The sequence below is a fragment of the Odocoileus virginianus genome, chromosome 3 (assembly GCF_023699985.2).
Source record: "Odocoileus virginianus isolate 20LAN1187 ecotype Illinois chromosome 3, Ovbor_1.2, whole genome shotgun sequence".
In the NCBI taxonomy this organism is placed as follows: Eukaryota; Metazoa; Chordata; class Mammalia; order Artiodactyla; family Cervidae; genus Odocoileus; species Odocoileus virginianus.
This window is the reverse complement of record NC_069676.1, coordinates 33,619,702-33,640,954: the sequence shown is the minus strand read 5'-3', so window position 1 is coordinate 33,640,954 and position 21,253 is coordinate 33,619,702.

The following is a 21,253-nucleotide window of genomic DNA, read 5'->3' as shown; positions in this document are numbered from 1 at the left end:
ATCATTTTTTAGAATTTGAAATAACTCAACTGGCAGTACACCCCTAGTTACCCATTTAGAGAATCAAAGCACCACATTTAAATGTTGGAAGAATAGGTGTTGAAATATGTCCAGGTAGACAATGTATAAGTTCAGAAAGTTTCAACTGAATCTGATGTGATAAATCTTATGCATCAGTCTGGTTCTCTTCATTTATCATTTGTGTTGTCTTCCATCTCTGTGGAATCTTACCCTTTTCTTTCCTCCAGGTGTAGGCATGTAAGATTGAATGAAAACTGCTCTTCTGTAGATGTCAGAGTCTAAGCAAGTGTTTATTGTTTGTGGACTGCCCTTGACATTGCTTTAAACTTCTACTCCAGGCTGCTGTTGTTGCTTTCTCTCTCTCTCTCTCTCTTTTTTTTTTCCTGAATGCATTTCCTTCTTGCTTGGATGAAATCATTGTTCTTTTTTGGTCTACAGCAAGTCCCCTACATACAAGTGAGTTCTGTTCTGAGAGCATGTTCAAATCTATTCTGTTGGTTAAGTCCTCTTTGTTCATAAGTCCAACAGAGTTAGCCTAGGTATCCAGCTAATGCTATTGCCTATATAGTACTGTTATATAGTATATACTTATTAGCATATATATAACTATATATATATTAGTATATGTTAGGCTATATAGTATACTGCTTATTTAATTTATGTGCAGAGTGCATTATGCAAAATGCCAGGGCAGATGAAGCAAAAGCTGGAATCAAGATTGCCAGGAGAATTATCAATAACCTCAGATACGCAGATGACACCAGCTTTATGGCAGAAAGTGAAGAAGAACTAAAAAGAGCCTTATGAAACTAAAAGAAGAAATTGAAAAAGTTGACTTAAAACTCAACATTCAGGAAACTAAGATCATGGCATCTGGTCCCATCACTTCATGGCAAATATGAGAAAACAATAGAAACAGTGAGAGACTTTATTTTTTTGGGCTCCAAAATCACTGTAGATGGTGATGGCAGTCACGAAATTAAAAGATGCTGCTCCTTGGAAGTAAAGCTATAGCCAACCTAGACAGCATATTAAAAAGCAGAAACATTACTTTGTCAGCAAAGGTCTGTCTAGTCAAAGCTATGGTTTTTCCAGTAGTCATGCATGGATATGAAATTTGGACTATAAAGAAAGCTGAGTGCGGAAGAATTGATGCTTTTGAACTGTGGTGTTGGAGAAGACTCTTGAGAGTCTCTTGGACTTCAAGGAGATCCAACCAATCCATCCTAAAGGAAATCAGTCCTGAATATTCATTGCAAGGACTGATGCTGAAGCTAAAGCTCCAATACTTTGGCCACCTGATGCGAAGAGCCGACTCATTGGAAAAGACCCTGATGCTGGAAAAGATTGAAGGCAGGAGGAGAAGGGAACAACAGAGGGTGAGATGGCTGGATGGCATCACCAACTCAATGAACATGAATTTGAGCAAGCTCTCGGAGTTGAGCAGACTCCAAACAGAGGAGCCTGGCGTGCTGCATTCCATGGGGTCGCAGAATCAGAGACAACTAAGGGACTGAACTAAACTGATACAGTACTGTGTATGATAGGTTTACAACACTTTTCACACAAATCCTACATAAAAAACAAACACAAAAATAAAACATTTTTAATTTTACAGTATAGTACCTTGAATAGTATGAGCAACATCGTCACTGTTTTTACACTTGCTTCTGGACATCCCAGGCTTGAAATAATACTTTACAGTAGTGTACAGTAAAGACACAGAAGCACAGCCCCTTCTAGAGGATGCACACAAGTGACAATGTACTCCAGACCTGAACTCACAGGACTGGATATGCAAACACCCATTCACATCTTTGAGAGTTTGCAACTCGAAGGTTCAAAAGTAGGAGACTTATGTGTGTTTTTATTATACAGTGCCTTTTAAAATTATTACCATCCTCTCTGACCCACATCTTCCCACAAAATCCAAACTGTCTGTTAGTGCAAACCCCAAGTTAACCTTTCTAAAACAATTTTTCATGTTTGCTAAATGTAAGCTTTAGAAGGTGGGTTCTCATATGAAATACACTGGTGAAGGGGTACTTCTTCACAACACCTAGGTTTATTATTTAACAGAAATGCTTTAGAGCTTGAGATCTTATACTTCATCATGCTTAAATGACTGAGGACAGCCACCTTTTGTCCTTCCCTGGGACATAAATTCTATTCTGTTTTGGTCATCATCTGTTACATTCATTTCCATCCCATCCTACCTGATTCCTTTCTAAGGTGTTTGGCAACCAAGTCATTTTTTCTTGGTGACAAAATCAATGTGAGTAATCTGTAAGGTTTCTAGCTGTGGCAGGGTTTGAGGAGGTTGTTAATATTAGGATATCAAGAGTTAAAGTTCTAGTTTATTTTTCATGCCACCCGGTTATTCAAAGATGGTTAGTGTGTATATGGACTAAGAAGTAAAATTCCTTATTCAAGACACTTTCCAAGCTTACCTCAGGTGGCCGTATTTTGTTCCTGTTCTTCATGGGGTAAGAAGGAGGTGGTGGTAGACATTTATAGTACTCAGTGAGATTTAAATTGGTCTGGGAAAATAAAAACAAAAATCAAGGGCAATGAATAGAAAATAGCATTATGTGTAAGTGGGCATCATGTCACTCCAGTCAGTGACCAGGGCCCGGAAAGCCAGATGCTCTGGGAGTGTGCTTGAGTCATGGCTCTACCTGGCTTATCGGCTTCTCTGTGATGACGCAGTTAGCTCTGGGGAGCCTCATGTGCCGCCATGTTGGGCTACTTACTGCGTTTATGAACTGAGAGAGTGCTGCTGTTTTTTTCTGTTTTATTTCTGAGAAATGAAGAGACAAGTGACATCAAATATTTTAAGTTAGTAAATAAAATATTTTAATAACAAAAACAGTATTTTCGGAAGAGTAAAAATAATTGCAGGTAGATTATTGACAATATTTTAATGAAAGAGATTAACACACAAAAATATTTTGAAAACATTTGCAGGTTTGCTGAAAAGTTTGAAACAGCCACTAGTCTTAAGACAGTTTAATTCAAAGCTCCATTATATATTTGTGGAAACAAAGGTACATTTTTTATAAAAGGAATTGGTGTGCTAGCTAAACTTGGCTACTTTATATATATCTGACTTTTTGAACTCGATTTTTGATCATTTATAGTTCATCCCACATATAATATATATTACACATGGAAAATTTGCCTCATGTCAGTAAGCTAATTTTAAATGATGGTGAAATTTCTAAGATTTACATAGTTAGATTAGTAAGGTTTTATATTTCCAAATTGATTTTTTATCTTTGATTATCTTTTTATTTTGAAATAACTCAGATTTAAATATTTAAGAATAGTATAAAAACTCTCATATATTATTCATCTAAATTCATCAGTTGTTAACTTCAGTCACATTATTTATCATATTCTCTCTTTCTATGTATAAATATTTTTCAAATCCATTTGATGGTAAGTTGCAGATGTCATATCTGTCTTGTACTTATTTGTCTTTGTTTACTAAACACACAGATAGTTTCTTGCATATCCTCAATTCAATGATCAAAATTAGAGAATTTATCAAAGTTTAATGCAGTACTCTTATGCAGGCTAGAGGATGTAAACAGACTTCACCAATTATACAGTTAGAGTCCTTTAGAGAATTTCTTTTTTGTAGTCCAGAATGTAATTCAAGATTATACATTTCATTTTGTTGTCCTGTCATTTTAATTTTCTTAAACCTAAAGCAATTACTCAGTTATATTTGGTTGTCAATGAAATTGACAATTTTGATAAGTACATGTAAATTAGTTCATAGATTGTCAGTTTGTACTTGTCTAAAGTTTTCTTCTATTTTAACTCAAGTTATGCATTTACTGTCTGAATAATGTGTCCTCAGTGTGTTATATTAGAAGGCTCATGATATCACTTTTCCTTTTAACTTTGATCACTTGGTTAAGGTAGTTTACACCAGATTTCCCTACTCAAACATTAATGTTTTCTTTTATAATTTAAAGATTATTTGAGAAGAGATATTTTTGACTATGTAAATACCCTGCACCTAATTAAATTTTAGGTTTCCCTGGTGACTTAGTGGTAAAGAACCCGCCTGCCAATGCAGGAGATATATGTTCCATCCTTGGGTCAGAAAGAGCCTCTGGAGAAAGAAATGGCAACCTATTCCAGTATTCTTGCCTGGGAAATCCTATGGATAGAGCAGCTATGGTCATGTGGTTGTAAAAGAGTTGGACACAACTTAGCAACTAAACAACAACATCAGATTCTACCCACTAGTTTTAGTGTTCATTGCTGATTGTTGCCTGAACCAACTATCACAATAATGGTTGCAAACAGTTACTTTATAACTCCATTTTTCCACATTCATTTCTTGGCCTTCTTCTGGTTTTGTTTACTTCTTTCCTTTGTTTGTTTACATCAATGTATACTATTTTATTTGTATCATACATTATAATTATATATTTTCATACACACACACACACACACACACACAAACACACACACACAAAGTTGCTTCAGTTGTGTCCGATTCTTTGTGACCACATAGACTGTAGCCTGCCAGCCTCCTCTGTCCATGGGATTTTCCAGGCAAAGATATTGGAGTGGGTTGCCATTTCCTTCTCATATGTATATGTATATATCATAGTTGCCCCAAAATTTAATAATTTATACTTCACAACAGGATACTACATAACTTGGAAGAACTTCCATCTATTCCTCCAGATCTATTTATACTCTTTTTTATCTACTTTCCTGGGAGCCCAACCTACATGTACTGTAGTTGTCATTTTTTTGTTCCATGGCTTTTAGGTGGATTTGGCCTATGAGGAGCCCTACCAGGAGGTAGAAGGGAGGAAGAAGAATGAGATGAGGTATTTATTTATTAAATGTCATCATTAAAGGAAAATTTAATTTTTGAAGTATTTTAAATTTTGCATTATAAGTTATGGAAGTCAGAGTTGACAGTTTTCTCCCAATTCTTGGAAAATAGTATACTGTTTTCTGGATTCAACTCTTGCTTGTGAGAATTCTGCTATCTGTATAAAATTTGTGGTCTTTGTAAGTAAAGGTAAGCTTTTTGGTTTCTTTCAAGATATTTTCATCATCCTTATTGCTCTGTAGTTTCACTCTGATATATCTACATATTATCTTTTTTAGAATTTTTTCTGCCTTCTAAATTCAGATTCAAATCTTATCTTAAAAGAATCAGATATTTTCTCTTTTAATACTTTATCTCCCCGTTCTCATACTATCTGCTTTTGGGAATCCTTTTAGAAGTCGTTTGGAATTCCTTATACCATTCTTCATGTGTCTCAGCAACTTTTCCATATTTTGGCCTATGTTTCTCTCTGCTTCATCCTTGATAATTTTCTTGTATCTACCTCCAGTTCATTGATTTTTCACTTCAGATTTGTTTAATTTGCTAGTTAATCCATCTACGGTATTTAAAAATTTTAATAATTATTTTCATTTTTAAAAATTACTTTTTGGTTTCTTTTTAAATCCCTCTAACTTAACCCATGTAAATGTTTAAATATACTTAAAAAGATTATTTACTTTCACCTTGCTTTATTTTCTAAGGAGATCTATGTTAGCATTTGCTAACTGCTGAGTCTTGCTTCTGGACTTGATGTTATATTGTATTTTATAATTTTAGATGTGGACTTATCCTCAGTGGAGATTTTGATGTGGGGAATTCTGTGAGGCCTCCAGGGTAATTTTGTGTTTGTTCCTTCTAGAAGCCCAGGGTTTTCATCAGCCTGGGGCAAATTCTTATGTAATTTCCCAGTTTGAAGATGCATGTATGATGTGAATAGTGTAAATGAGAGTTCCAAACTTCTGAGAAGTATTGGCCATTGTTTGAGTTTTACTTGAGTCCTAGATGAGTTTTTCTGACGACTCTCTGTTGGCAGGTGATTTGTTCTACTGTGTACCTCCAATGAGACTCTCACTGCAGGGTCTGAGTAAATGCAGAGATGCTTCCCTTTCAAATCTCTGCTTTTCCTACATGCAAGATCTTTTCTTCTTGGTGTTTAAACACCAGTGTTTAGAAATGAGACCAGTAATCCTGCCAAGGGAAACTGCATTCTTACATGTTCACTGCTCTAATTTCTAATTCACTGCTTTCTCTTTTGTTTGTTTTGGTCCATGGATTTCCTTTCCTTTCTCTGGAAGCTCAGTCAAGCACTTAAAAATAGCTTTTCAGATATATTGGGTTGGCCAAAACGTTCATTTTGGCTTTCCATAAGATGTTATGGAAAAACCCAAATGAACGTTTTAGTCAACCCAATACTTTGTTGTTTTCACTGGGTCATTCCCGACCCTCTTTATGGCCACATGGACTGTAGCCTGCCAGGTTCCTCTATCCGTGGGATTTTCAATACTTAATCTACTACAGATTTACCTATTTAAAGAAAACATTTCAGTGGGTTTCAGTATATTGACTTTTGCAGTTTTGACCACTGTCATATTAGAATACTGTCATCACCCCAAGAAGAAACCCCATGATTCTCCCTGATTCCACCAACTTCCATAGGCCTAAGTCACTAGTCTACCTTCTGTCTCTATTGATTTACCTATTTTGAATATTTTCTACCATACAAATGACCACATAATTTGTGGTCATTTGTGACTGACTTCTCACTTGGCATAATGTTTTCCAGTTTCATCCATGTGTACCATGTCCAGTTGCATTGTCCAATCACTCAGTTGTGTCTGACTCTTTGAGACCCCATGTGCAGTACTTAATTTCTTTTTATTGCTAAGTATTATTTTATAGTATAGATAACCACATGCCACTTATCCATTCTTCAGGTGATGAATGTGTAGGTAGCTTTCCCTTTTTGATTTTTATGAGTAATCCTATTATAGAGTCATGAACAGATTTTTTGTGTGGATACATGTTTTCATTTCCCATGAGTATACTTAGGGATAGAATTGCTGGATCTTAGGAAAACTCTGTGTTTAACTTTTGAAAAATTGCCAGATTGTTTTCAAAGGAAGTTGTACCATTTTACAGTCTCACCAGCAGTGGATAAGTGTTGCAACTTCTTCACATTTTCTCTGATACTTGTTATTTTTCTTTTGAATGGTAGTCATCTTTAGTGGGTATGAACTAGTATCCCATCATGGGTTTGATTTGCATCTCCCTGATGGCTAATGATATGGAGCATTTTTTCATGCTTATTGGCCATTTGTAGATCTTATTTGCAGAACTAGCTATTCACATCATTGGCCCATATTTTCATAGGATAATTGTCCTAATGAGTTTTAAGTGTTCCTATATATTCCAGGTACAAATCTGTTATAAAATATTTGACTTGCACACATTTTCTGCATTCTGTGGACCGATTCTTCACTTTCTTGCTATTCTTTGAAATACAGTTTTTAAATGTTGATGTGAAATTTACCTACATCTTCTTTTTTCCTTATGTTTTTCATTCTTTATCTGAGAAACCATTGCCTAATCTAAGGTCACAAGTAGTTATGCCTATGTTTCCTTCTGAGAGTTTAATAGGTTTAACCTTTATATTTAAGTATTTGATGAGGTTTGAGTTAATCTTTGTATATGATGTGACGTGTAAGGGGTCCTATCCTAAATTCATTTGTGTTTGGATATCTAATCTCCTTGTAGGTTTATTGAAGAGATCATTCTTTACCCTTGAAAAATCTTGGCACCCTTGATAAAAATCAACACTGTAAATATGAATGTGTGGTTTTAGATTCTCTATTACTTTGGTCTGTGTTTCTGTCTCTATGACGGTGCTACCTTGTTTTGATGTGTGCTAAGTGAGGCTTTGCAGTGTTTTGAAATGAAGAGTTTTCCATGCTTTTTTGGTTCTTTTTCAAGGTTGTTTGACTTGGATATCTTATATTGCTATAATACTTTTAGGATTAGCCTGTCAATTGCTTTGGGAAAAAAAGGCAATTGAGATTTTTATGTGGATTGTACTAGATTTGTAGATTAAGTTAGAATTTTGTCATCTTAGTATTAAGTCTTTCCATCAGTGAACATGAAATGTCTTTGTATTTATTTAGATCTTCCCTTTCTTTCACCATTGTTTTGTAGTTTTTAGAGTGAAAGTTTTGTACTTTGTTAGTTCACCATTTTTTGATACTACTTTAAATAGAATTCTTTTCTTGATATATATTTTTCATTATTCACCACAAGAGTATAGAAAAATGGTTGATTTTTCTATATTAATTGATAAAATATTTTATTGTTTTAATAAATATAAAATATGCTGTTAAATTGTGCTAATTTTTAAATTTTAATAATTTGCAGTGAATTCCTTAAGATTTTCTCTATATAAGATCATGTTATTTACACATAGAAATAGCATTAAATCTTTCTTTTCAACCTGGATGTCTTTTATTTTTTCTTTTTGCTTGATTTTCCAGGTTAGAACCTCCAGTACAATGCTAAACAGAATTGATGTGTTGGGACATCCTTATTTTGATTCTGATATGAATATTAAAGCTATCTTATATTCCTTGGATAAATTTCATTTACTCACAGTGTATAATCATTTTTACATTTTGCTGGGCTTTGTTTGCTGATATTTTGAGGATTTTTGCAGGTATTTTTATAGGAGTAATTGCTCTATAGCTTTGTTTTTCTTTTTTCCCTTGTGCTGTCTTTTTCTGGTTTGAATATCAAAAGAACACTGGATTTTGGCTCAAGTATCCCAGACTCTGCCTGTTCTAAGACTAAGTCAATTTTCTTATTTGCTGTATATTTATTTCCTGTTGCAGATGTAAGAAATTACCACAAACCTGGTGATTTAAAACAACAAAGCTTATTTTATTACAGTTATAGAGGCAGAAGTCCTAAATCAGTTGTCATTGGACTGGAATCAAGGAGTCAGCAGTTTTAGGCTTCCTGATTCTCTGAGGAAGAATACATCAACTTCTGGTGGTTACCAGCTTTCCTTGGCTTGTGGCCACATCACTTATCTCTGTGCCCATGATCATATAATCTTCTCTGCTTCTGTCATTAAATATCCTTCTGACTCTGTAAGGACACTTTTGATTGAATTTAAGGCCACTTGGGTGATCCAGTTAAACTCCCTATTTTAACACAGTCACATCTGGAGGGACACTTCTTATAGTAGTTGCAGGTGTGAGGATTTAGGACTTGATCTCTTTTGATAGCCATAATCCAGCCTACTATGTGCTATATGCTCTTAGGACACCTTCCAAAGACTTCGAATGGTTTTATATTTTTAAGTAACTTTTCCACTAGTTTTAATTACAGTTGTTTCTGAGGAAAAGGTTTCCTCCCACTGCCCTTACAGAAGCATATCAGTATATCTTCTTAATCTAGTATGTCACAGTGTTTTTAGCAGAAGAGTTTTCAGTTTATGTTCTCTGTTACATGAGAAGAACTGGAATTCTATAGTTTTCGAAAATCTCAAAGTCATGCAAATTGATATAAAAGAGCCCTCAGTAAATGGCTATTACGCCCTAATGACTATTCATTTATTCTTCTACACATATGTTATTACAGCTTTTGATTGTAAAAATTGGTGTTACTTTATCATAGTGCTTCATACAAGTAACTTACTTACAGAAGAAAGTTTTAAAAATGGATCTAGGTATTTTTTTTGTTTGTTTTCATTTCTAAACTTTAATTTTTCAATTACTGTACTCCATATTACTGGGCATCCCTTATACAAGAGAAAAATGGACCTTTGAATGCATCAAAGAGGCCCTATATGAAGGATCCTTGAAGATTACCCTAAAGGTCATTTTATGTTATGCATATTCACACACACACAAAGTATCAATAAATGTGCTCCATTTGCCAGCTTTGAGAGTGGCTTCCATATACAAGGTTTCCTTAAAGTGGAAATCCCTTGTAGAATTTTTCTGTGAAGAAAAGTGCTTTCTTCTTTAGTCTTCTTGGAAATTAGTGCTCTGAGAACACTTAGGTAGATTTAAAGGATCTAGATATTTTATTACAGATAGGATTTTATAGTGGTATTAGGAGAAAAAACCCTGAAGTACGTATGCTATGATGATTAGAAGCTTGAAATCTGAGTTGGAAGAGATCATAGTTTTTGCATCTCCGATATCCATTCCCCTTACTTCAGGTAATTCCACCTTGATTTTCCTTTGGGGAGTGACTCCACCCCCATTCCGTGTTCACGTGGAGCAGGTGATCTGCTTCACATTCTAGATATTGGCTCATGAAGCAGACAGGCCAGTTAGTGATGGTTGTTATTGTTGGTGGCGATGGCGGTAGCATGGTTTACCTGTGTGTGTGTGTATGTGCTTGCACACATGTATTTACCCCGCTGAGATTTAAACTTGAGAGTTTTTGCTGGAACTGTGTGAAGAGATGCTCTTTTGTTTTCATGATTGCTTGAGTAAGAAGATGTAAATCTGGAAATTTAGAGGACATTATTTGAGGAAATCTGTGTGAGAATAATGTCAATGAAGAAGAAAGTGGACCTAAGAGATAAGATTCTACATAACACCACACTTTTGTTGTTATTAGACATTGCCTCATAATATCAAATGATGTTATGTAGAATCTTGCCTTATTTCCAGCCCACTCCTCTCTACAGGTCTCTTCTTCTCTTGTAACTTGGCCAGTTTGGGTTGAACTTCTGCCATTTGCAACTAAAAATTTTCTGGGAAATACATTTGTTAATATTAATTTTCCAAAAATGTGTAAGTCTTATGTCTCATCCAACTTAAGCATCATTGGTTACAAGTGGATCTAGCTGCCTTTGACCTCTTAAATATACCAGTTACTAGTTTTCTGACAGCTGCAGAGATGATTAAATTAGGAATTTGAGAAGATAGGATGTGATGTTAACTTCACCACTATTTAGAGGCCAGTGATTATGTGTGTGTGTATTTTTTTGTGTGTGAAAATATCTATTTCTTCCAGAATCCCTCAGATTCATGCTCAGGCAGGGAAAGTATGCACTTCATACAACTAGGTACTTAGGGAATTCCTGGGGACACCCAATTACAAAGACCCCTTTTCAGAAAGTCTGCTGCCTTGTAACAGTAAAAGCCAAGAATAACGTAAGCCTCCTCTTGAGCCTTCATTATCACCAAGAACTCCAAACATGTATACCTAAGGGAACAGAAAGAAGAGAACTGAGTCAGAGCTCCCACAGAGCAGCAACTGTAATTTTGAACAAGCTCCAGAGTTTTTCCTATTAGGGATCATTGGGAAAATGAGACAAGCTGCAGGCTTAGAGGCTACAGTGGCATTATTTTAGGGCATCTTGATTTTGTGTGTTGTCCTTGCCTGTGGTTCTGAAGCTTTAAGAGCAGAGTGTAGGGGGTGATTGTTGGGATTTGCAGGGACTCGCATACATCAGTGCAAGTCCTCATGAGGGAACTGCCAGGGAACTGGGCCCCAGGAATCTAAGACTGGGCCAGCTGCAATGATTTACTCTCTCCTCCAAGGAAGTATATGAAGTGGGAAGACTCAGGGGAGTCCGGGTGCCTAAAAGGTCTGGCTGTGGGCAGTGGCTCATTTCAAGGGAAAGGAGGGAAGGGTTTTTCTAATTTAAGGAACTGAAGAAAGAAAAGAACAAAATAACCCTTTTGTATAACTGCGAGGTTTTTTTTCTTTTTTTATAGTGGCTTTCTTCTGTAGTTTGGTGTGTAATCTCGGATGGAGGCCATTTGTCTTTACTATTAGAGGTTTTCTTTTCTGTTTCCCACTCTCATTCCTGAAAAACCTCCCTCAGGCCTCAGTTAGTACTTGTGTATGAAAAATATCTTCTCCTATTATTTAGAAAGGAGAAGCCCATCCCTTCTGCATGCGGATCCCCACACACTTGGCTACTCTCCCACCATCCCACAAATCCCTGTGGATAGTGGCCTGTTCAGTTGCCTGTGGTTAACTTAGGGCAAGTGGACTCCCTAGAGGCAGATGGGCAAGAGAAAAAAGTTGCAGTTGGTTGACAAAGGTTTTATTGCTTTATGACTTTGAGCTCCCTATGGACTGACAATAGAGACAATAAGAGAAAAAGGTTGAGATTTTAAACTGAGATTTAAGCTTCATCATTAGCACCGTTAAAAATAAATGAAAACTTAGTTTTTTAATAGGTCAGCAGCAAAGTTTGAGTTTTACTCTGTAGCATTATTGTTACTTTCCCTTTTAGGGCATCGGAGGTTTACACAAAAGCTTTTTAAATAGTTCCTTATTTAGTTATATGAATTTGCTTGACAAAATATTTCTTTGAGATAGTGCAAAGGTAAACTTTAACCTAGTCTATGGTAAATGATTACCAATTCCACTACTTGAGCTGGAATTAATGAGCTTCTATGATGGTAGTGTCCGTTTTTAATCCCCTTTCTCCCTAATCTTTTTAAACTGCATTATTTTAGGACCTTTTGTTACTTACAGTTATTCCTGACACCTCTCAATTCCTGGTCACTTGCCTTTTTCAATCCTTTGTTGTTTTTTATACCTATCTTTACTCTGTGGCCTAGATCTTAAAATGTAATCTAGAAAAAGTCACTCCAACCCTAAACAGACAAAGAATGGTTTTCATTTTTCCTTCTTGTCCCACTAATTCTGCAAGAATTTAGGTCATATTTGCTACCTACAGTGTCACTGCTATTACCCTAAGTTCTTCCTTCAGTTTAACCTGCACAGTTTCTATTATTTTTTATACCTGGAATATTTATTTTTGTTTACTAAATACTAAATGTGGCATAAGATGGCAGAGTAGAAGGACGTGCACTCATCTTCTCCTGCAAGAAAGCCAAAACTACAACTCTCTGCTGAACAACAGTTGACTGGAGGATGTTGAATCCCACCAATAAAAGATACCCCACATCCAAGGGCAAAGGAGAAGCCCCAGCAAGATGTTAGGAAGGGTGAAATCGCAAAACTCAGCAGTGGCCACAGGACTGGAAATGGTCAGTTTTCATTCCAGTCCCAAAGAAAGGCAATGCCAAAGAATGTTCAAAGTACTGCACAATTGCACTCATCTCACACACTAGCAAAGTAATGCTCAAAATTCTCCAAGCCAGGCTTCAACAGTACATGGACCACGAACTTCCAGATGTTCAAGCTGGATTTAGAAAAGGCAGAGGAACCAGAGATCAAATTTCCAACACCCAATGGATCATCAAAAAAGCAAGAGAATTCCAGGAAAACATCTACTTCTGCTTTATTGACTATGTCAAAGCCTTTGACTGCATGGATCACAGCAAACTGTGGAAAATTCTTCAAGAGATGGGAATACAAGTCCACCTTACCTGCCTCTTTAGAAGTCTGTATGCAGTTCAAGAAGCAACAGTTAGAACTGGACATGTAACAACAGACTGGTTCAAAGTTGTGAAAGGAGTACATCAAGGCTGTATATTTTCAGCCTGCTTATTTAACTTATATGCAGAGTACATCATGAGAAATGCCAGGCTGGATAAGACACAAGCTGGAATCAAGATTGCCAGGAGAAATAACAATAACCTCAGATATGCAGATGAAACCACCCTTATGGCAGAAAGTGAAGAAGAACTAAAGAGCCTCTTGATAAAAGTGAAAGAGGAGAGTGAAAAAGATGGCTTAAAACTCAACATTCAGAAAACTAAGATCACGGCATCCAGTTCCATCACTTCATGATAAATAGAAGGGAATACAGTGGAAACTGACTGACTTTCTTGGGCTCCAAAATCACTGCAGATGATGACTGCAGCCATGAAATTAAAAGATGCTTGCTCCTTGGAAGAAAAGCTATGACCAACCTAGACAGCATATTAAAAAGCAGAAACATTATTTTGCTGAAAACGGTTTGTCTAGTCAAAGCTATGCTTTTTCCAGTAGTCATGTATGGATGTGAGAGTTGGACTATAAAGAAAGCTGAGCACTCAAGAATTGATGCTTTTGAGCTGTGGTGTTGGAGAAGACTCTTGAGAGTCCCTTGGACTTCAAGGAGATCCAACCAGTCCATCCTAACGGAAATCAGTCCTGAATATTCATTGGAAGGACTGATGCTGAAACTGAAACTCCAATACTTTTGCCACCTGATGCAAATAACTGACTCATTGGAAAAGACCCTGATGCTGGGAAGGATTGAAGGCAGGAGGAGAAGGGGATGACAGAGGATGAGATGTTTGGATCGCATCACCCACTCAATGGACATGAGTTTGAATTAGCTCTGGGAGTGATGATGGACAGGGAAGACTGGTATGCTGCATTCCATGGGGTCGCAAAGAGTCGGACACGACTGAGCGACTGAACTGAACTGAAACACTAAATATTACATTATTTCCTAAATATTTTTGTATTTTTACTTTTTATGTTTGTTTCCTAAGTACTGTTTTGTCACATATATTTTCCTATTAGCGCTTTTCTGAAAACATTTCTGATGTCTATTTTGTCCTTCATCACAAACCTGCACTCTGCATTTAAGAAAGTAGGAAACAGAACCACAGAGAGAAAACATCCTAGAATAGTGACAGAAATATTGACATGCTCTCCCTTAAAACTCCTCAGTCAGCTAGTGTCCTAAATGAGATTAGATTCATTTGACACAAAGAGTCTAGATAAGGAGAATCCTGCATTTTTCTGCCAGACATATTGTTATTTAACAGTTCTTTCATCACATCACTCTTTGGCTCAAAACCCTATGCAGGTTCCATTCTGTGTCATTGTGAGTTTCCTCTATGGTCTTCCTATTCCAGAAGCAAATATGCAGGTTCCCTGGTACCCTCTTGCTACTTTCAGCACAGGCCAGTCAGCTGGGCTCTCCTGCCTGTGTTCAGACCTGTCCTTTAGTGGCAAAGAAACCCTTCCCTTATCCATCTTGTCTGACCTGGCCATTTTTACCCTTGGATTTTATTCACAGTTGTTTTCTTTTGAAATACTTTTTGACTGAAATAAACTGAAAAAAATAATACACTGAATCCCTGAATACCTTTCCCTAGCTTCCCCATTTGAAAACATCTTATGGCACCATAGTACAAAGATCCAAACCAGGACATAAACCAATGTAAAGGCATTCTTTAGATTTTGCAAGTCATCCCTTGTCATTTAGTCGGTAAGTCGTGTCCGACTCTCATGACCCCGTGGACCGTAGGCCTCCAGACTTCATTGTCCATGGGGTTTCCAAGGCAAGAATGTTTGAGTGGGTAGCTATTTCCTTCTCCAGGGAAATCTACCATACCCAAGGATCAAACCCGTGTCCCCTGCTTGGCAGGTGAATTCTTTACCACTGAGCCACTTGGGAACTGGAAAGTCTTATGCCTTTTTCCCAGTGTTCAGAGGCTCAGATACCACATTCCATTCAGTTGTCGCATCTCTGTGGTCTCCTTCAACCTGGGACACTTTTCTCATTTCTGTTACTTTTTGTCTTTGACTTCCCTGGTACTTTCAAAAGATACTGGCCAATTATTTCATAAGACGTTTCTCAACTTCAGTTCCTCTGATTTTCTTCTTGTTAGATTAATATTATATATTTTTATCTAGAGTACTGCAAAAGTGCAGTTTTGCCTTTCTCAGTACATTGTATCAGGAGGTACATACTATTGACATGTCTTTTCATTAGTGATGTTCATTTCAATCATTTAACGTGGTAGATGCCAGGTTTTCCTCCTCTAAATTTACCCTTAGTTTCCCAGGACTGCCATATGGTATTCAATACTATAGGCTGGGTGGCTTCAAACTGCACGTATTTATTCTCTTAAATTTTAGAGGGTAGTCATCTGAAGCGAAGGTTATCTTAGGGACTTTCTCCTATGGAAGCCTCTTGGTGGGGAGGATTCTTCCTTGCTTTTCCAAATCCTGATAGCCCCAGCATTTTTTTTGGCATTTGTCAATGTAAGTCTAATCTCTGCCTTGATGGACATGTGGCATTCTCGTGTCCGTCTCTGTATTTTTCTCTTCTTTGAAAACACCAGTCAAATTAGATTAAGGCTCTACCCTACTCTAGAGTAACCACGTTTTAGTTTCACTAATTGCATCTCTACTGACCCAAAGTAAGACTGCCTTCTGAGGTCAGGTAGGATGTGAATTTCTGGGAGGGATTTTTATCCAGTTCAATGGAGTTACTCTTTTTCTTTTTGTGTCTTTGCTACTTTGAGGGGAGTTACTTTGCAATTACACAAATATCTTGCTTCTCCTTACCCTTTTGTCGGCTAATTTTAGGATCCAAAATGATTCTTGCTTGCAGCAAGTTCTACTGTGGTGTTGCAGAATGGTGAGGTACAATTTCCACCATTTCTTCTGCATTTATAAATTAGAAGTTGGCCATAAAAAATTTGGTTTCTCTCTTATCCACTTTTAAACATTATTTATATCTGCATGGACTCATAAATTTCTATTCTTATATATGGGTTAAAAAATCATTATTATTTCTTTTGCTCAAAGTGTCCAAATTTTGGCCTTTGGGGCCCCTTCAACGTGGCTGTCATTCTTGAAGCCTTGCAATATGCTGATTGATGAGTCTTTTCTTGATGACTCTATTCTTAATTTTGTTTTTCCTTCTGAATTCTTCTTGTACTTTGAAGCTAGTAGCACATTACAGTGCTTAATTTTAATACTTTTACTTTCACTTGCCTATTTTTTCTTCTTTAGTGTCATGTCCCAAACAAGAAATAACTTGTATTTCTTTAATTTCTCTTTACTTTCAACATTAAACATTGAATCTAAGGTAAGGATTGAGCCCATAGTAGGTACTCAAACAATTCCAGTTTGGTTGATTAGTCTATTGATTTACAGAATTACAGTTCTAGCCATTCAGAATTCACTAGTCTATAGGTTTTTAAAAAAGAAATTGGAAAACTGAGTACATGATGTTTCTTTCTGAATATAGTAAGTCTCTCCATTCCTCTAGTGTGCCTCTCAAAGCACCTGGGTTTCTTTGTATTAAATACTAAGTACTACTGAAAATACTTGCTTGGTTTTAAATCTCCTACTAATTTTAATTAAATACACCAAGCAGCTTTTTACCCACATCCCCAAAGCCTTAATTATAAGAGCATATCAGTACACAGAAACAATTACTAGTTCCTTCCTGTGACAGGGTGGAGAAAAGTGCATCTGGATAAGTGTTTGCTGGAGGATTAAACCAAAGAGAGCCAATTCTTACCTAAATTTTTGAGCAAATGCATTTGTAAACAGCTTTTGCCAACTTTATTTTAGATTCAAATCGTGAATGCATATATACCAGCAGTGACTTGAGGAAGGACAGGAGATTGTTGGCAAACATACTGTATTCCTTCCATAAGGAAACTTAAGAAGAGAATAGTATTAATTAATACTGTATATTATGAACAGTCAAATTAAAGCCTATGTGTGCTTTCTATTACATTTTTTGGAAGATAGTTCACCTCAACTGAGAATGAAATGTATGCGCTGAAAAAATGCGGAACATTTTGTTTCTTTTATGCCCTCTCCCTCTGCCAATAGACAATGGCATATGGCATCAAAGGAATTAAAAAGGATTACTTGGCACACATGGCTATCTGTTTATCTACATGGGTGCATCATTTCATGAACTTTTAACTATGGAGTTAATATACTGTGTTTCTTACTAGCTGGGACTTTTTCATGGGCAGGAGACTATTCAGCTTTCTATATCCAACCTTACCATTTTCTGTATGGCTACCTTAGAGTAAGTGTTCAATGTGTGACAAACATTTTACTAAAATTATCTGTAATGATAATTTTTTTTCCGAAGAGGAGGGATGTTGTTGCATGGGAAGGCATTTGTATGCTTAGCATATGGTGGATTAGATTAGGCGAGTTTGGGAGTCACAGAGGGGAGTTACTGAGGAACCTGGTGTTTGGAAGGCAATCCGGAAAGGAGTCATCAACTATGGGATGTGAAACTGAAATCTGGATGAAGGCAAGAGGGTCAGGAGAGAACCAAACAAGTGAAAACCAACCAACCAAGAAGCCAAAATCCAAACAACCAAGGAAGTCAGAGAACAAGGGTATGATGTGTATGTATGATGTGGAGTTTGAATTTACTTGCTTTGGGATATGTCCAGTAGCCCCCATCTGATAACCAGCAGCTCTTAGTAAATTCTAAGATTCAGACACTGCACAGAGTTCTCCTTTTTTTTTTTTTTTAATGCACCTGTGACAACTCTTATTTAGAAACAATTGCTCAGGTGGTAGAAGAGATCACCAGCAAGAATGTCTTCTTCTTATCAGTTTCCCTGTCATCTTAGAAATTATTTTCAACTCTGAGGATGTGGAAACGGGCTGCTCTATTGCAGTTTCTCTTATAGTTTCTAAGGTTTAGAAAGAATATGCAATAGCTGATAATTCATTTAACGCATACAATGAAGAGTTAGACATTATTGTCCCTATTTTACATGTAAAAGAACTGAAACTTACAAAAATTATGTATAGCGAATAGCTGAGTCAGGATTTGAACCCAGACTGTCAGACTCCAAAGCCACTAATTTCTAGAATTTCGATTGCAGTAAGTTCACAATAAGTGTGAATAGAATTGTATGAAAATTATGTTGAAGTCCTCTTTTAATTCAGGCATTTTTCCTGCCGGTAATAGGGACAGAGGTGAGACAGGCACAAAGTCACAGCTATTAGCTCTTTGCACATATCAACTCATTTATACCTCAGGGAAGTCCTATGTGGTGGTGGGTACAGAGAGGGAGTAATGTGCCAGGGATTCTGGACCTGAAGTGGTGGACCAGGCAGCCTGGCTCTAGAATCTGTACTCTTTAACCGTGTCCTGTTATCTTCTTTCCTGGAGACACATATTTCCATTTGAATGAGGGGCACTAGATCCGCAGATGAGTTGCCCTAGTTAGTAGTCAAACAGAGCTGTTAAGTGAAGAAAGTCTATGTGTTTCTGCTCAGAGGGGCATGAAAGTAAGTTCTCCGCAGCTCAGGTAGGCCTGGGCAAAGTATTCCTCTCTGTCCCGCTCTGTGTCTAGGTCATCTCTACCCTGCTGCACTGACTGCACTCTCATTAGGATTGTGAATCATGGCGGTGTTAACTCCAGCTCGAAGAATCACTCTCCAGCTGCCTCCATTTCACAAGAGGATCTGTATTGAGCAAAACCAGAGAGAGCTCCCCTCGAAGTCTAATTTTCTGCCTTTCCAGCATGCTCCTGTAAATTTGAGAGGTGAGGAGAAACACTAAGTACTCCACCCTAGTTACTGAAGTGGAGACATCCCAGCTGTCGGGGAGGCAGCCTCTTTTACTGTGGATTCTAAGCCTCCCGTGAGTGTGTATTCCAACTGGTCTTTTTTTCTGCCTTCAGCCGGTCATCAGCCAAGACAAAGATTCTCTTTCGAATGAGCTGGAGGGGCCCTGAGTCCACTGCTGTCTCTTCCCAGTGACAACTTGCATAGTCGAGATTCTGGCGAGATCCACTGCTCCTTTTTAATTCCAGACAGACTGGGCAGGGACTTTTTGTGCAGAGGATGATAGACAGTCACCTCCTCAGAAACCGAAGGGCGGCTTTTAAGGAGTTAACACCAGAGGATATTGTTCAAAACAATGGAGGGAAGGGTGTTGGCGATGGTAAAAACATAAGCCACTGGTCCTGGTTCTCGTACTTGACTTGGCTGCTGTCATAAGCAAAACAGCTTTCCTTTTGTGTGAGTGCGCCACATTGTCGTAGGTGAGAACCAGAAGGCATGAGTCCTCCTCCCAGCTCGGCCCTTGATTTTCCACTGGAGCTTTGGCTTTTTCTATCCTGTGCCTCTTTTCCTTTTCTTCTCTAGGAGAACAGATGTGTTGTCTTTACTTGGACACTTGTGTCCCTTGTTTCCTATTGTGACCTTAACTACCTTGTGAATGTGGGCTGTAAATCATGACCTCAAGCTGGAAACGAGTTAAAAACTGGCAGCGACCAGGGAGTCCTCTAAGTGCCTGACTGAACTTAGTATCTCCCCTGGACTGTTAGGATTGAATCTGGCCATTCCCAACAGATGGAGGCCTGGTTCCTTTGAGAATAAGGCGAGTTCTGAGATCATTCCTTCCATTCATTGCACAAATGTATCAACACACCATTGTGTGGTCCATCTGGTCAACTCTTAGGCCCAAACAACTCTTGTTCCTCAGGGAGAAAGAGAGATACTAGAAGAACAAGCGGTTTGGAATAGATTGCACATTCATGTAACTTATAAATGCATATACAAAAGTGCCTACACAGATTTTGGTGGAATTCGAAAGTGTTCGTTGTAGAATACAAGCATTTGAGAAATGCTGGTACATCTGCTCCTTTCCCTTTGAGGATGTCTGGAGAGTAGTTCACGTTACCCCAGTCTGTGCTGTGCAAGAATGATGCTGGGTGTTGGAGGGGAAGGAGGCAGGAGTATGGTACATAAGAGGTTGCACAGAGGTCCCACAGGGTGACTCCTGCCTGTACCTTTCGATGTGGTCTACAAGCGGGTCAGCTCAGCAGGGCGCTGCTTATGTAGAATGGGAGGAATTTAATGACCGGAGTGCCTTGAGCAGTGGAAGATGTCAGAATAGAGTGGTACCTCAGGCTACAGCAAGCTTGCGCAGAAGTCCCTCTGCTCATTTCACAGAAGTGCTGTGAGCTTCTCATTATGAATCATGCTAAAGATGATTGATGTTGGTCTTACAACATGCTAAGATGTTGATGTTGGTATTAAAGTGATGAGATAGTAAAACATAAGAAAGTTAATTAAAAGTTTATACATATACACACACATATATGTAATCAAACCATTCTACACTTTTAATGTATGTTACATAGTACATTGAACTGTATGTCATAGCGGCGTTTCCTCATTAGCTATGAAACACATTATACAATAAAATCAAGCTTTAAAAATGGACATTGTGCTTATGGAAACCATTGATTGTGTTTCAAGACTAAAACTATTGAGAGCTTTAACCTGTTTGCAGTGTAATTTTCTTATGTTCCCATGGTTGGAAACCTCTTTTAGAAAAATATTCATTCCATTCGTCAGGATTCCTTCATTAGGAATGTGATTCTTCCTCAACATATCATTTTTTTTTATGAAATAATGCTTCAGAGTTAGATTATCTGCTGGCTCTAAATGTGGGATCTAGTTACGGCATCTCTCAATGCCTTATACATGCTCCATGACCTTCGGCAAAGTTCCTCTGACACTAGCAGGATTCAGGGCAGCTTGTTTACTGTGTGATATGAAGAACTGCTAATGGACTCTGTTCAGACCTCTAAAACTTTCCATAATCTTTTGCCTACCTCTGTTTTGTTTTGGTATGGGTCCCCTCTTCTATGAGAGGAAGAGAAAATCATTGTTTTCTCCTACTTTGTTCATTCAGAT